Source organism: Zootoca vivipara, chromosome 8 (assembly GCF_963506605.1).
Source record: "Zootoca vivipara chromosome 8, rZooViv1.1, whole genome shotgun sequence".
Lineage (NCBI taxonomy): Eukaryota > Metazoa > Chordata > Lepidosauria > Squamata > Lacertidae > Zootoca > Zootoca vivipara.
In genome coordinates this window covers 42,497,541-42,512,528 of record NC_083283.1, presented here as the reverse complement: position 1 = coordinate 42,512,528, position 14,988 = coordinate 42,497,541, and positions in this window count along the sequence as shown.

Below are 14,988 nucleotides of genomic sequence, written 5' to 3'. Positions count from 1 at the left end.
TTTCGTTTGTGGGTCAGAAGTGGGTAGGGTTTAAGATGTGGGTGTGGTATGTTTGTGTGTTGTGGTGTATTTGTAGTGTGGGTAGTTGGTATGGTGTATGGTTTTAGAGATTTTTGTATGTGTTGTTGTGTACAGCACCTGAAAACCCTAAAGTTTGCAGAAATAATAATTAAAAAATCCCAAGAGAGGTGAAAACCCAAAACATCTCAATCAGGACGGAACTCACTCTTTGTGCTGGAAAGGGCAAGAAAAACAAAGCCATGCCAGAGCCATAAGATGGAGTGTGATACTTGACTCACATTTAGGAACATCCTATAACAAAATGCCAAGATGTTGCTTCAAAGTCTGCTTTAAAGTTCTCTTTGAATGAGTAGAAACAGACATTCTTGTGAAATTTCCAGTCTGATTTGCCAGATGCAGTATAGCTGGACAGAACAGACAGGAATGTTTATGGGAAGAGCTGGTTTGCCAGTATGTGTTTAGTGTTTTACTTTTTATTTCATATGTTAGAACAGTACAATCACAAAGTAAATGTGCAAGAGCTTGCACTCTTCTGCCCATAACAAATGTCATTTCCTGCATATTCTCAATGCTGAAGCCAGCCAGGTACAGCACCTGAAAACTTTGCTCCATTCACTTTAACTTAATGACCTTTCCACCAGTCTTTACTTACCAAATGGGTAAGAAGAAAAGAAGTGGTTCAAGCATATCAGCTAGTTCATGTTGGATGATTTTGAGTATCAGGAACAGAAAGGAAATGGCTCATGTGGGCAATATAGTCCAAGTCATATCCTCATCTAATAGGTACTTTTTGGACTCGATTGCCCACTGGACTCATTTCCTTTCTATTTTGATACTCAAAACCATTCAATATGAACTAGCTAGTTTGCAAAATGGCCTCGTGGGTCAAATCCAGAGGCCTGGAAGGCCTCGTTAGACCCATGGGCCAGAAGTTTCCCACCACTGATCTAAATCATCTGCATTAGATGTCTTTGTGATTTTTTCCCCCCTTGAAAAGTTCAAAGAGATTCTGAACTTCCTTTGACATCTTAGACCACTGCTGATCTGGTACTGCATGCTACAGATAACAGTTCATAGTAAATAAGATTTAATTGGCTGTGTACACATTCCCATTTATTCTGCATCCAGTGCACTCCCACAACTGGTTTGGAAAGCTATGCACACACAATGTTAGTCGCAAACCATATCTATCCTGTCATTTCTTATGAAATGCTGCATTTTGATACATTTGCCCTCCAACGAGCTTTGATCCAAGTTGAAAGAAAGAAAAACCTAGCTGTGTTTTAAACCTTCCCTTTCCCTTATCTCATAATAAAGCAGTGCATCTCCCATTCACAAGAAGTGGTCAGATTGGCTCTGCTGGTGTTTTTATACCATGACATCCTCTCGAATGCCTCATCTGAGCCATCCAGATCTTGCTCTCTGACATGTGACTGGTGTTGGTGCTGTTTCTTACCTCTTGCTTAGGTGAATTTTCCTTGGTCCAACACCCTGCCAACCGCAAAGTGGATTGCCGTTTGTCCCTGCATAGTGTGTTGACTTGTGAACTGAGAACCTGATGAAGCAAGAAGATTCCTCCATCATGTGATGACCTTGGCCTATGTCCAGCTGAGGTGGGCTGAATCAGTTCAGCCTAGCCAAGCTGGCCCAAACTGATAGTGCTTGTGTGGTGATGCTAGTTATTTCAGTGGGTAGACTATGAAACTGAAATTTTGGGTGGGATGCTTACTTTTACCCAATGTATTATGGCTGTGTTAAGAAACCCAAACAAACCCCCATCTCTCTCCCTCTGTTGCAACAAGAGGGGGGGAGAGAGAGAGTTCTCCCTGGACATCTGGCTGCTCTTAACCTTTTGTTTTTCATTTTTGCACCCAGAATGTCTTCCAGGAATGATACCACATAACATCATTCCAGGGAGGCACACAGCTGTCCCAAGAGAGGACCTCTCTTTGCCCCAAAGGGAGACAAACCATTAAAAGAGACAGGTGACATTCATCAATTAAAGGAAAGCCCCCCGCTGAAACATTTCAGTTTAATTACCCCCCCCCCTTCTGAAAAATTGCTAAGATGGCTTCTCCATTTGGAATGGACCAGGAAAATGGAGGTGAATGCTTTCTTACAGTGTTCCAGTCCTACAGTTCATTCACCCCAAATAGTCACCACATTTTGGGTTGTGTGCACCAAGGAAATACTGTACATAGGGTTGTTTCTCATTCTAAATAACCCCCAAATTGGTATAAACTCTTGAAAATTAGTCTTGCGTGTGAGAATACAGACAAGGATTCTGAAACAACTGGTTTTCTCATACACAGCATATAGGAGTCACTGCAATAGATGATCACTTAGGAATCAAAGTTACAGTTGTCATAAACCCTTTCCCTTCATTTTGCCTCCACACATAGGTTTAATCAGAACTCTGTTTCCTGTGCCCAGCATCACACATCCCCACTCCTGGTGTCAGCATATTAAGTGCAGATGGCTGAAAAGGGGTCCTTACACACCTACCTACATACATAGAGTAAGGCATATTTAGAACACTGTCTCCCCTTTGAAGTCCTCTGCCCTCATTATGTGAATGATAGAGTTGAGAGTGTGCCCAGCATCAGGACAGGGCCCTACACATGTAGGCACATTCATCAAGAGACTTTTAATTTTCCTTCAAGAACTAAATGTTTTGGGAATGTGTTGGTTGCATTTTTCTGGCTAGTTCAATAGACTGTGGCCCTTGGGTGAATTGGTAAGAGCTGTGATTGTTTCTCATAGGCAGCCCCTCTCCATCCTGGCAAAGTTTCCTTGGGCTATTTATCCTATAAGGACAAACTGACCATCTGTCTGAGAGACGAGGAATCGAAACAGAAGCAGCAGGTGTGTTCACCAATGGGATGTGGTTAATAGTCCGTGTTTCAGGGGATGGATCCTCTTGTCACCCAAACAGGAAAGTTGTGTTGATATCATCATTTAAATATGGATGAGATTAGTCTTGTTCATTGACATAGATGGATTTCTATTTCACGAGTCACAAGTCTCCTCTTAAGGTGCAGTTGTCTGGAATTTCCTGTACTACATCTGGAACATTTCAGACAGAAAGAGAGAGATGCCAAAAAATCTTTCAACTCTGAGAGTCTAATAATAGTTTGGCATGCCTGTCAGTTTGTTCAAGTATTTCTGAATGCCTGTTTATAGTTTTTTTGTTTTTTTTAAAAAAAATCTATTTAATTGCTACAGCCACCTTATCTTTGTTTTTCTCTTCCATCGCTCTGGAAAGTTGGAAGCCCTGGACTTTCCAGGTGAAGGCTGCCCCAGCTGCTGAATGTCTGCTGATAGTAGGCTTATGTCTCTGAGGCAATCAAGTCATGAGTCCAAAGCTTCTAGCAGTATTAAAGTTCCTCATAATTTCATGTGCAAAGCCCTGGAAACTGAGCTTTCTTATTGGAATATAAGCTTTAAATGTCAAAGGCAACTTTCCAAATTACTGACTGATATATAGTGACACGCTACACTTTGGACCATAGCCCTGGATTTAAGGTATTCAAGAAGCTCAGCTTTTGAGTAGCTTTCAGCCTTTATATTGAAAAAGAAGAAGAAAAAAAGGCCAGATCCTACAGAGCTAATATTTCATGTCATAAATGAGCTCTCTCTTCTCTCCCTTTGTAATTTTTTCCCTCCTTCATTTCTGCTACTATTTTTGGCTAAATTGTACGAGGCACAAAATAGCTGGATCACTCTGCAGCCTCTGAGGACCTTAATATGAGCAGTACCCTACAGGATCTGAAACAGAATAATATCCTACGGTAATGTAAGTCAAACCACAGGACATATTATATGTGAGAGGAAGGCATGAAAAGCTGGGGGAGCGAGCAGAGATAAATGATCACTCAGAGGGAGGGAACAACACCGAGAGATCAGTGTCTCTCTCAAAGGAGCGACACTGAGAGATCAGGCAGGATGGTCAAAGTCCTTCTACCAGTTAGCCTATGAGGAACACGCACTAGAATTGTTGAGGGTTTGGGGGTGTTTGCCCTACCCTCTTGTGGGATTCCAGGGACTGTGGTATCTGTGTTACAGACAGAAATTATGCACATAGAAAAAGTATTTGTCCACTCTGCCAAGAAATGATGCACCTGCTGAAGTTTATCCTGCCTTGCAGCTGCTGAAGACATGGAAGTACCAGCAGCCCCAAAATGTGGGTAGCCTAACATCAGTGGCTAGCAGGGGCATAGCATAGCATATCCTATCGCAGCCCAGGGTGTGTATGCTGGGGGTTGGGCAGGGGTGCCAGCAGGGGGTGCTATACCACAATCCTATGCGGAAATAAATCCTGCTGAGTTCAATGGATCTTACTCCCAGGTAAAGTGTGTACAGGATTACAGCATTAGACTGTGGAGTAGCTATGGCAATTTTGTAATTTAAAACTATGCCAATTATGCGAATCATTCCTCATTTGGACTCGACTTTTGTGTTTAACGCTGCAGTTTTCTATTACTGCAATTTCTCTTCTAATTTAAGTGAAACTACTACTGCTTTTTTAAAAAGGCTTTTTGTTCTTTCCTGTGAGATTGAAGATGCAGTCCTGTAGCCCTTTAACAGGGAGCAAACCTCACTGAAACCAATGGGACTTACTTCTGACTAGAAATAATTAATAGAAACATGGAATTGTAGAGTTGGAAGCCCCCCCCCCCCGAAAAAAGTTTAACTCTCACAGGATGCAGGAATAGCAGCTAAAGAATTCCTGACAGCTGACCATCCAACCTATGTTTAAAACCCTCTAGTGAAGGAGAGTCCACCGCTTTCCAACATGGACTGTGTTCTTAACTTGCTGTTGATGCTTAAATCCACATTACCAGTCTTCTTCTTAGCAGAGTGATGCATGCTCCCCTCACTATCTTTAATATAGGAGAGCCAGAAAGAGGGGGAGGGGGTTATTTCACTTAATCATGTGGTATGAGTGTAGATGTTGTGCATGCATAATAAGGAATACTTCCTCCGCCGGGTTCTCTTCGGCATCTTACATATTAAAATTCCTCACAGCAGCTATTCTTGATAACACTTAAAAAGTGATTATATCTGTTGTCAATTTGTGTAAATTATTAAAAGCAGCAGGCTCACTGACATTGTGTATGAAGCTTGGGGAGAGGTGGAAAGAAGCCAATGAGTGGGAGAAATAGAAGGGGAGGCAAAGGCGTCAAGGAGATGAAAGGAAATTAATTGATTAAGGAAAAAAGAGCTTCAAACCGTAGGCAGCAGTTAGATCATTCTTTTGTTTTGGTTCCAGTATGCTGCTCTGGTGGATTCAATGAAGGTGTGCAAAAAGCTAAATGAAGCCTATTATTATTATTATTATTATTATTATTATTATTATTATTACTACTACTACTAGAATGCCTTCCATAAATGTTCCCACCACCACCTGTGAATGAGCATCCTCACCTTTCACTTAACAGCTTGCAGTTATTACAATTTATTTAGCAATTTATTCAGCCAGGAGTTCCACACTGGCTTTTCTAAACCAAGATTTTATTGAATTCTCGGAGAGGAGCAATGAAGATAAATTGAGATGTGTCGAGATAAAATTAAAACTTATGACTTGAACAAAATTCAGAGTGTGGCTGGCCATACCGCCACATTTTCAGTTAACGCCGTTAGGAATTAAAGATATGTAACTGATAAAGATGGATGTCTCACTCTCTTGGAGCCAACCTGTGCCGTTTAAAGTAAATATTATAATAATTGATCTCTCTGAATGATGTCCATGGCTAAATGGGGGCTGATATTTGGCACGGATTTCCTGTTTCTGGCACTGACAGATGAGCCTCGCAGTCCAAAATGAAAGGCTGGTCAAGCTTTCTGTTGCGCCACCACAGACTGAACTCAATGAAAACAAATATGGCCATTTAGACAACAGCAAACCACCATTTGAACATTAGCACAGGCCAGAAGATATTTCAGCTCAGTTTTTGCTGACAATGAAGTATGTATCACTTTCTATGAGCGCAGGAATTTATCGGGCTTCTGCGCTGATGGCAGAAAATCAGGGTTTGAATGTAATGAGAGCATTCATTTTTACGAGGCTGCTATGAATAAAACATGAAGGCAATCCTCCTGCTAAGGAATCTGTGGAGCCACAAAGGAATCTCTGAAGCAAGGGGTGAGGATTTCAGTCAAAGGGGCCAGGAAAAAATAAATAAATTGGGGGTGGGGCATCCACAAAGATTAATTGTAATGACTATGTACGGTGTGTTCTGAATTGTGTTACCTTCCTTGCTGTATGTAACCTTGTGCTCCAGGAACTTTGTGTGATGTCCTCAGACTTCTCACACTGCCATGCACCACGGAGAGTACCTTCAGATGATACCCTCACCCTGGAGAAGCAGTACCACTGCCAAGGTCTCACGACTGGAGAATGCAATCGGCAGAGGATAAGTGGCCAAGCCCACAAAATGGACGGGATTGGACACAGTGGATAGATTTCTGCAATCATCACTCCCTTTCCACCCACTGGGCATGTGAAGGGGGAGCAGGAAGAATGAGGCCAACGAATCCTACTGTTGGGTGGTAAGCCAATTTCACTGCTATCACATAATCCAGGCCCAATGACTGCACCATCTCTAGACCAATTCTCCTCCACCTTCAGCCCAGCTGCCGTACACAACTGGGATGTTGATGTGGTGGCCCCATGTTCTACAGTTTCCCACCAGTTGATACTTGTGGTTTGGATTGTGCTCTTTTATTTTACCTTGCAGAGCAGTCCTATGCAGAGGGATGGGAGGGATAGCAGAGAGATTTTTATTTGTTTATTATTTCTTGATTTTTCTCAAATAATTTTTTTTTATCTGATAGTGTGGCATTTTAAAACCACCACTCCTTACTGGAGTAGGGAAATAGAGCAACATAAACAGACTTCTTATTGCATCCAAGGTACACGTGGGGAAGGGTGAGTGGAACTCCATAGCTAGCTCTGGTCCCACCCTCTCAACAGATTAGAGGGGCACCTACTCATGTCTAGCCCTCCTACCAGGTTACACCATATAAAGAGTGAGAGGTGGGGTGGGGAGTTGCCAAATTTTAGCATCGCACAGGGCACAGCTGAAATTTGAGAGCCCAAATTCCACCAGTGGGACAGGCTGGGTTGAAAATCAATGAACAGATAAATACTCAGTTGCATGAGTAAGACTGAAGTCCTAACCTCACTTAGTAAGTCACTGAATTCAATAGGGCTGTAAGACTTCCCTATCTGTCCCAGTCCTGTATTTCTGTGTCGGTGTTAATTTGCCCCTGGTTTTGTCAATTTCCATGATTTTAGATAGTGAAGCTAGTGCAAAAGGCAGGGAGATATATGGGATTTGTATTAAGGTTGGTGGTTGTGGTGGTTGTTTTTTTCTCCTTTTCATGAGAGAGACTAGTAAAAGAGTCCTTTGGTGGACAGAGATGGAGTAGTAATCTACTCCATGTATGTATTAATGTATTAATCAGCAATACATTCATTGGCCGGGACTGCTTTTGGGTGCTGGGAAATTATTTAACAATAGATAATGAAATTCTCACACATTTAACCTACATTTTAAATAGTGGTTTATTTTTGCATCTTTTTTCAGGCTTTCAAACTGTATCTTTTAGCATTTCTCTGCTTTATTTTATTTTTTTGGTTCAGGCACCACCACATTGATCAATGAAGCCAGATGAGAAAAAAATCTTGGCATGATGTGTCAAACAATATAATTTGGAGAGAGAGAAAATGTTAGAGTCAACCCCCCCCCCCCCAATCAAACAATCAAGACTAGGTAAGGAAAGGAAATCTCAGATTTTTTCTCCCTGATTTTCTCTGAAACACTCATCAAAAAAAGCTGCTATATAGAATTCTCTGTGTACAGTAAGGATCATATAACAATGAAAGGGTTGCTCTCTCCCTTTGCTAGTCAGAGTACTTCAAGGAAGAAAGCGGATATTAATGCTTGGGAAGGGAGATCTTTTTCAGCTATTGGAAAAGAATACTGAATTATGAATTGTGCTCTGGATTACTAAAAATAATGTAAGTAAATAATATATTACAAAGTAAACTTTCTACCGAGGAAAGTAATGTGCCATGGATGAAGGGCTTCTAAACTGTTATAAATGAATTAATAAAGAGATCAGTATATATGGATGATAAAAGGAGATCCTTGTTGCAACTCACTTGCACAGTTTTTATGAGAGAAACAATGGTGCTAATTATTCTGTAGATTAGAAGGTTGAAAGCTTTGATCTTGAAATTTAGGTTGAAAAATAGAATGAATTCCACTTACACCGTCACCACCTAAAGCTTCTTTTCATTGTTTTAATTAATAGGAATGCTCTTGTGAGTCATTCCCATGACATAAATCCCATTCATGTTCCAATTTATGTAGATTCATACTTCCAAGACAGAGACAGGCGTGTTTTTGTGTGGCTCCTGCACTTTATTAGTACAATGATGCCTCTTGGATATAAATTCTTTACAGAGTATCATTTTAATCACTTGTAGGGTGAGCAAAATTGCATTGTACAAAGGAGCTTTCAATCTGTTCATCCAAGTCATTTTCTGCTCTAATTAATTAGCTTGAATTAAAAAGACCAGTGTTGAATGGTTGAATTCTGCTTAATATTCTGCAGCATGCTTTAAACCACAGACAGGTATACGGAGTGATAGCCCATCATTGCATTGCCTTGTTCTAAGCTAACTTTGTAACATTGAAAAGTAGTTATGTTGTCAGAAACACTTGGCAACCTTGTTAAAAATGGGCAGCATTCTCTTAAACTGAGAAATATTTAAAAGATGGCATTGTGGTGGCAAAGCAATATATTTAGGGGCCTCACAAAGTGTGGGAAATAAATAACAAAATAGCAAACAATACAAGGCAATTTCTTGTGTTTTGTCAACCGAAAAATCCAGCCTCAAGTACGAGTAGCCACAAAAGGGATTGGCAGGGGTATAAAAGCAGAAAAGATTTGCATGAACTGGTGTTCAGAGCAAGGGCAGCAGATGATAGGTCCAGATCTACTGACAGATCACTGGGTGATTTGAAACTCTCCATTGTGGGCACTCTTGACCTGAAAAGAAGGGAAGATTCAAAAACAGAATTAACACTCATGTACTGGAAGATTACCTGCAGACCAAGTCAACAGCCGATAAAAATAGGAACAGTAACCAAATACATATATCTCACATGCATCACAAAACTGTAGACAGATGCAGACATCTGTAGACAGATGCATACAGTAATATTCCTAGGCAATGTCTATAGTGTACTGGAAAAGAAGATCCTCCTCATAACCTCAATTACCTTCTGACAAAATGGAAATTGTGAAAAGCTGGCTGGAAGCTCTCCTGGCAATTGAAAGCAATCCAGCACTCATGGGCTGCCAGTCCCATGAGCATTGTAATTAAATTACCATAGCAGTTCATAGAATCATAGAGTTGGAAGATACCACAAGGGCCATCCAGTCCAACCCCCTGCCAAGCAGGAAACACCATCAAAGCATTCCTGGCAGATGGCTGTCAAGCCTCCGCTTAAAGACCTCCAAAGAAGGAGACTCCACCACACTCCTTGGCAGCAAATTCCACTGCCGAACAGCTCTTACTGTCAGGAAGTTCTTCCTAATGTTGAGGTGGAATCTTCTTTCTTGTAGCTTGAATCCATTGCTCCGTGTCCACTTCTCTGGAGCAGCAGAAAACAACCTTTCACCCTCTTCTATATGCCATTCTTTTATATATTTGAACATGGCTATCATATCACCCCTTAACCTTCTCTTCTCCAGGCTAAACATACCCAGCTCCCTAAGCCGTTCCTCATAAGGCATTGTTTCCAGGCCTTTGACCATTTTGGTTGCCCTCTTCTGGACATGTTCCAGTTGTCAGTATCCTTCTTGAACTGTGGTGCCCAGAACTGGACACAGTATTCCAGGTGAGGTCTGACCAGAGCGGAATACAGTGGTACTATTGAGAAGGCAGTGGTACTATTGAGTTGAGAAGGCAGGTGAGAAAGTAGATGGTTCCATTCCTGTCCCCAGGACCTTAACAGTCACCACTACTAGATATGGGATCTAGAGTTTGAGATTGTGGGTCAAGAAAGGCTAGCAATTATAATGCTTTTCAATGTTGTTCGTAAGAACTGCCTGCCCCAATCTTAATTGAATCTCCACCGCCCCAATCACACTAATAACAATAGCAAGATGTGTTCTTAATTGGTTTGGGAGGGTGATACCAGGAGAAAGGCCAGCTAAGGTTATTAATAGGTAAGGTGAGGTGTGCCCTGTGGTCTGACTGATGATGATTTTAGCATGTGAAGAGTAGATTTTGAGAACTTTGAAGAAACGGTAGAGCTCACCTGTGTTTCTGGGTGAGGAGGAAGTAGTAAAAGTCTCCTGGTATTTGCACTTTTGCAATACTCCGAAGGTCCTCAATAATGCAAGGCTGTCATTTCACAATCACAGAAGTCTTGGGAAGGAATAACCTTCAGTGGCATCAATGTCCTTAAAAGTACCATTGTTATCAGGTGACTGTATTGTTTTATTTTTTAAAGAGAAGTTCAACTTGTTTATGCAAACTTTTCCCTACCTGTGAACAGGGCAAGTGTCAGTTGCCAATCAATGTAATGCGAAATTCTGGAGATGTAAAAAGCAATAGGGTAGACCTTGTGAAATCTCTCCCTTAGCTCTCATGTGTGTGTGAGTGTGTGTGTACCATAACTGAAATGAAAGATCTTGGAGAGCTTTTCCACTGACACCCTCAGTATTCACTGGAAATGTGCAATTTCAAAGACTTCATAGGCCTGCCAGGCAATGGACCACTAAACATAATGGATTTAATATGAAGATTGGGACACATAGAGATTAATTCTGATCTCATTGCTTACAACAGTAGTAATAAATAAGTCTGTGATGAAGCCTTGTACTCTAGATATGGAGCCATTGTTGCTTTTGTTTCTTCTGAATTCCAGCCACCTTGGGAATGTGTTGATACGTCTAGGTGCCCATCAACAGGTTATGCCGTTCCTCACTGACCTGGTGCTTTCCATATGTTTTAAACTTTGACTCCCATCAGCCAAGCTGATGAAGGCTGGTTTTATTAAATATACACATGAAACAATACATGGCTGAAAAATACTTACAACATAGATTTCAATATAGAAAAGCAGGCACTACTCATTAGCTCATCCCTATGATTCCGTGTTTTCCAAGTTGATTTACTGAAGAATTCATTGAACTGGTTTACTGTTATTTCCTCATTATTAGCTATGTACTGTAAAATTATGGGTTTAGTATTTTACCCCCCTGGTGACACATTTTTGGTCAGTCATGTTTTATTATTTATGTATGTATAATTTTGTAACAGAAAAATAATAATAAAAAATGTAAAAATAAAACATGGGTTTGTGTGGAAGGGGAGAGGGAAGCAGGGAAATTAAGTCCAAGGATCTCTTAGATCCTATAGCAGGTAGCTTCAGACACAGAAGTTCAGTCTTTTTAATGTTATCTGTCCTGATGAAGGACTTGAGAGGTCTGTAACCCACTGGATTTTAAAGCTTTTCTCCTACTCCTTTGCTTTCTGTTTCCCCCAGCCACCCACCCACCATTTGTCTGCATGGGCCCTTTAGAATTTTTAAGCCTTGCAGCTCTGAATTCTAATGCTTCTGGTGACATGTCCTTTTTGCCGTTCTGAGATTTAAAATTATTTTGTTGGGTTACATCCAACTAACTTTTACTCAGAGTAGACCCACTTAAATAAATGGACCTAAGTGAGTCATCTTCATTAATTTTAATGAGTCTACCTTGAGTAGCACTAGCATTGGGTACAAGCCATTATTTTAATTTCTTTTCCAAAAAAAACAACGTATCTGTGTCCCTGGAAGTATTTTGGAATTGAAAGGTGAGGCATTAAGTATAGAGCATAAATAAATTAAAGAGCTTAAGGGTACCCGGGAACATGTTGAGCTCATTTCAATGGTACTCTCAAGAACACATTAAAAATAAATCTCCATTAGGAGATGACTGCTAAAAAGTCATGGCACTGTGACCAGAGCAACATCAAATTTCAGTAAGTTGTTATTTGGGTGTCAAAATGTGCATATCTGACAGTGACAAAATTTTGTATGTTTTATGAAATAGGCTTCCAAACAATTATAAAAATGGGAACTGTCATGCTGTGAGTTTTGTTGTTGTTTGAGTCCTGAATACAAAGCCTTATTCACTGGGAACCATGCAGGATGCTTGCATGGGCTGTGTTCAAATAAGGAAACAAATACCATGATACCTCAGTTTCTGAGCGTCTCGGAAGCCAAACGTTTTGGTTTTCAAATGCCGAAAACCCGGAAGTAAATGTTTCTGCTCTTGAACGCACCTCAGAAGTCGAACTTCTGAGGCATCTTCCTGTTTAAATTTTCCGTACGTTTTGAGGCTTCCGTAATGGATTACGTTCGAAAACTGAGATACCACTGTAACTGAAAAACAAGCAAACAAAGTGAAATCAAACTCAGTACAAACCTGTACACCACAAACAGTAAGTTTGCATGATAAACATAGGAGCAGCATTTTATTTCCATGGTTAGAAAGAAGCACAGATACCACAACTAATCCATTACTTACTATCTGTAAACTGTACAAAGCTTTAGACCAGGGGTGCCCAAACTTTTTTCAAAGAGGGCCAGATTTGATAAAGTGTACATGTGTGAGGGCCGACCAAAGTTGTTGAGCTTTTGGGGGGATCTTACCCCAGAAAATAAACTGCAACAGGGGCCAGATTGAGATGGCCAGCAGGCCGGATTGGGCCCCTGAAACGGACTTTGGACATTCGTGGCTTTAGACTCTTGACTGTGTTTGGTTCACAGCAACCTTATGATGTAGGACATTATCATTCCTCTGATCCATGGCTGTTGCTCCAGTTCTTAAGTGCAAAATGGCAGTAGTTCATTCAGTTCTCATCTGTTATAACTTCTTCCAACCTGAGCACTAATTTCCAGCTCCTGCCTTTAATCTGGTAATAGGGAAAGCTTGGCAGTCATCCTTGGGTTAAGTTGCTTCCTCTTGGTATCTGAGACAAAATGAATTTGAACAAGAAATAAGTGATGGGGCCTTTCAGAAGAGACGGTGGCTTTTGTTGGATGGGTTAATTGTGTATTTTTCCAGGGGGTTAAATGAGCTTGATCCTCCCTACACACATACATCCCTTGTTTAACTTCATTATCAACTTCCCTTCTTAGTAGAAGCCATTTACTTTGCTCTATCTTTCCAATTACAGAACCAAAATTAAATAAGGAAAAGCTGCATTGAACCACATGCCCCCTTCTTCTGTTTAAGTACAGGATCAACTCATACAGTCAATCCTTCAAAGTTCCATTAAGTTCATTTAAGTCAGCACCTTTTCCCTAAGATATTCTGTCTAAAAATCCCAGCTAATAGATCGCTTAATTTTCCACTCTCATATTGAATCTTTGGTAGAACTGAACAGAAAGTAGCATAAGCAGGAGCCTATGGAATCTACTAACAGACTTCTTTTATGTGCATCATGCTAGAGTTAAACCAAGCATTTTATTTCTCGTGGTAAAATCCTACAGGTTAGTCTACCAATTATTATTTTTGACTTACAAATATGACTGCTTTGCCCTTAGGGTCAACCTCATTGTGGTAGGTGATGAAATTCCCCAGAAAGGTTAAAATCCACTGTTAAGCTGCATAAGACTTTTAATAAGGTTTTCTGAATCCATTTTTGAGTTATAAGGGTGGCAAACCCCAGTTCAGATAAGATATGAATTATTCACCTTTGCCCCAGTGCTGAGAGTTCAGACAATGGGCACACGTCTTTTGCAATGAATAATCAGTTCATATTCTTTGGACCATTCTGCACTTTTCAAGTGAATCCAAGGCAATATTATCATGCTGCAGATTTTGCAAACTTTTTTTTTCTGTGACCAGATAGACCAAAAAGAGCCATATGCAAAAGTTAGTACTATGTTGCATGTGTCCTCAGAAGTAAAAAGTACTGAGTACAACAGAACTTGGTCCCAGATAAGTGTACACAGGATTACAGTCTTATTTCTATATTGTCACTCCAAAGTTAAAACCATGCTCCAGGTGGTTTAAAACATGTAAAAAAAACCAAAACAAAAAAAAACCATAGCAACAAATATAACAAAAGTAGTCGTAAACAATAAATAGAACATCAAAAAGTACATAACCAAATTCAAAAATTTTCACATTAATCATAAGATGATCTAAAATAAATATACAAATAATAATAATAATAATAATAATAATAATAATAATACCAATAACAGCAATAATGCCTCCCCACAACACTGTTGTACTGTCAAGCATTTGCAGGTTATCAGAGGTAGACCAACCAGAGCTACATCAGCTACCAGAGATGATGATGGTGATGATGATTATATATTGTTGTTGTTGTTGTTGTTGTTGTTGTTGTTGTTAATGCCCCGCCCATCTGGCTGGGTTTCCCCAACCCCAGATCAAAGCTGCCACATTGAGGAGAGGAATTACTGGTACAACTTTTATTGAGCCCAGCTCTCTGCCTCTATGTGCCTGTCCATACTTGTCCATTCTTTATTTTGCTGCTAACAGTGGGGTGTGGGATGTTCTGTGATGAGGAACCAAGTAAGAGCACTTCCAAGCCAAACTCCAAATGGGTTGATTGAAAATGGGGAAAAATAATGTTATCTTGGGAAATAATTATGTGAACCAGTGGGTGGCGCTGTGGGTTAAACCACAGAGCCTAGGACTTGCCGATCAGAAGGTCAGTGGTTTGAATCCCCGTGACGGGGTGAGCTCCCGTTGCTCAGTCCCAGCTCCTGCCAACCTAGCAGTTCGAAAGCACGTCAAAATGCAATTAGATAAATAGGTACCACTACAGCGGGAAGGTAAACGGCATTTCCATGTGCTGCTCTGGTTCACCAGAAGCGGCTTTGTCATGCTGGCCACATGACCTGGAAGCTGTACACCAGC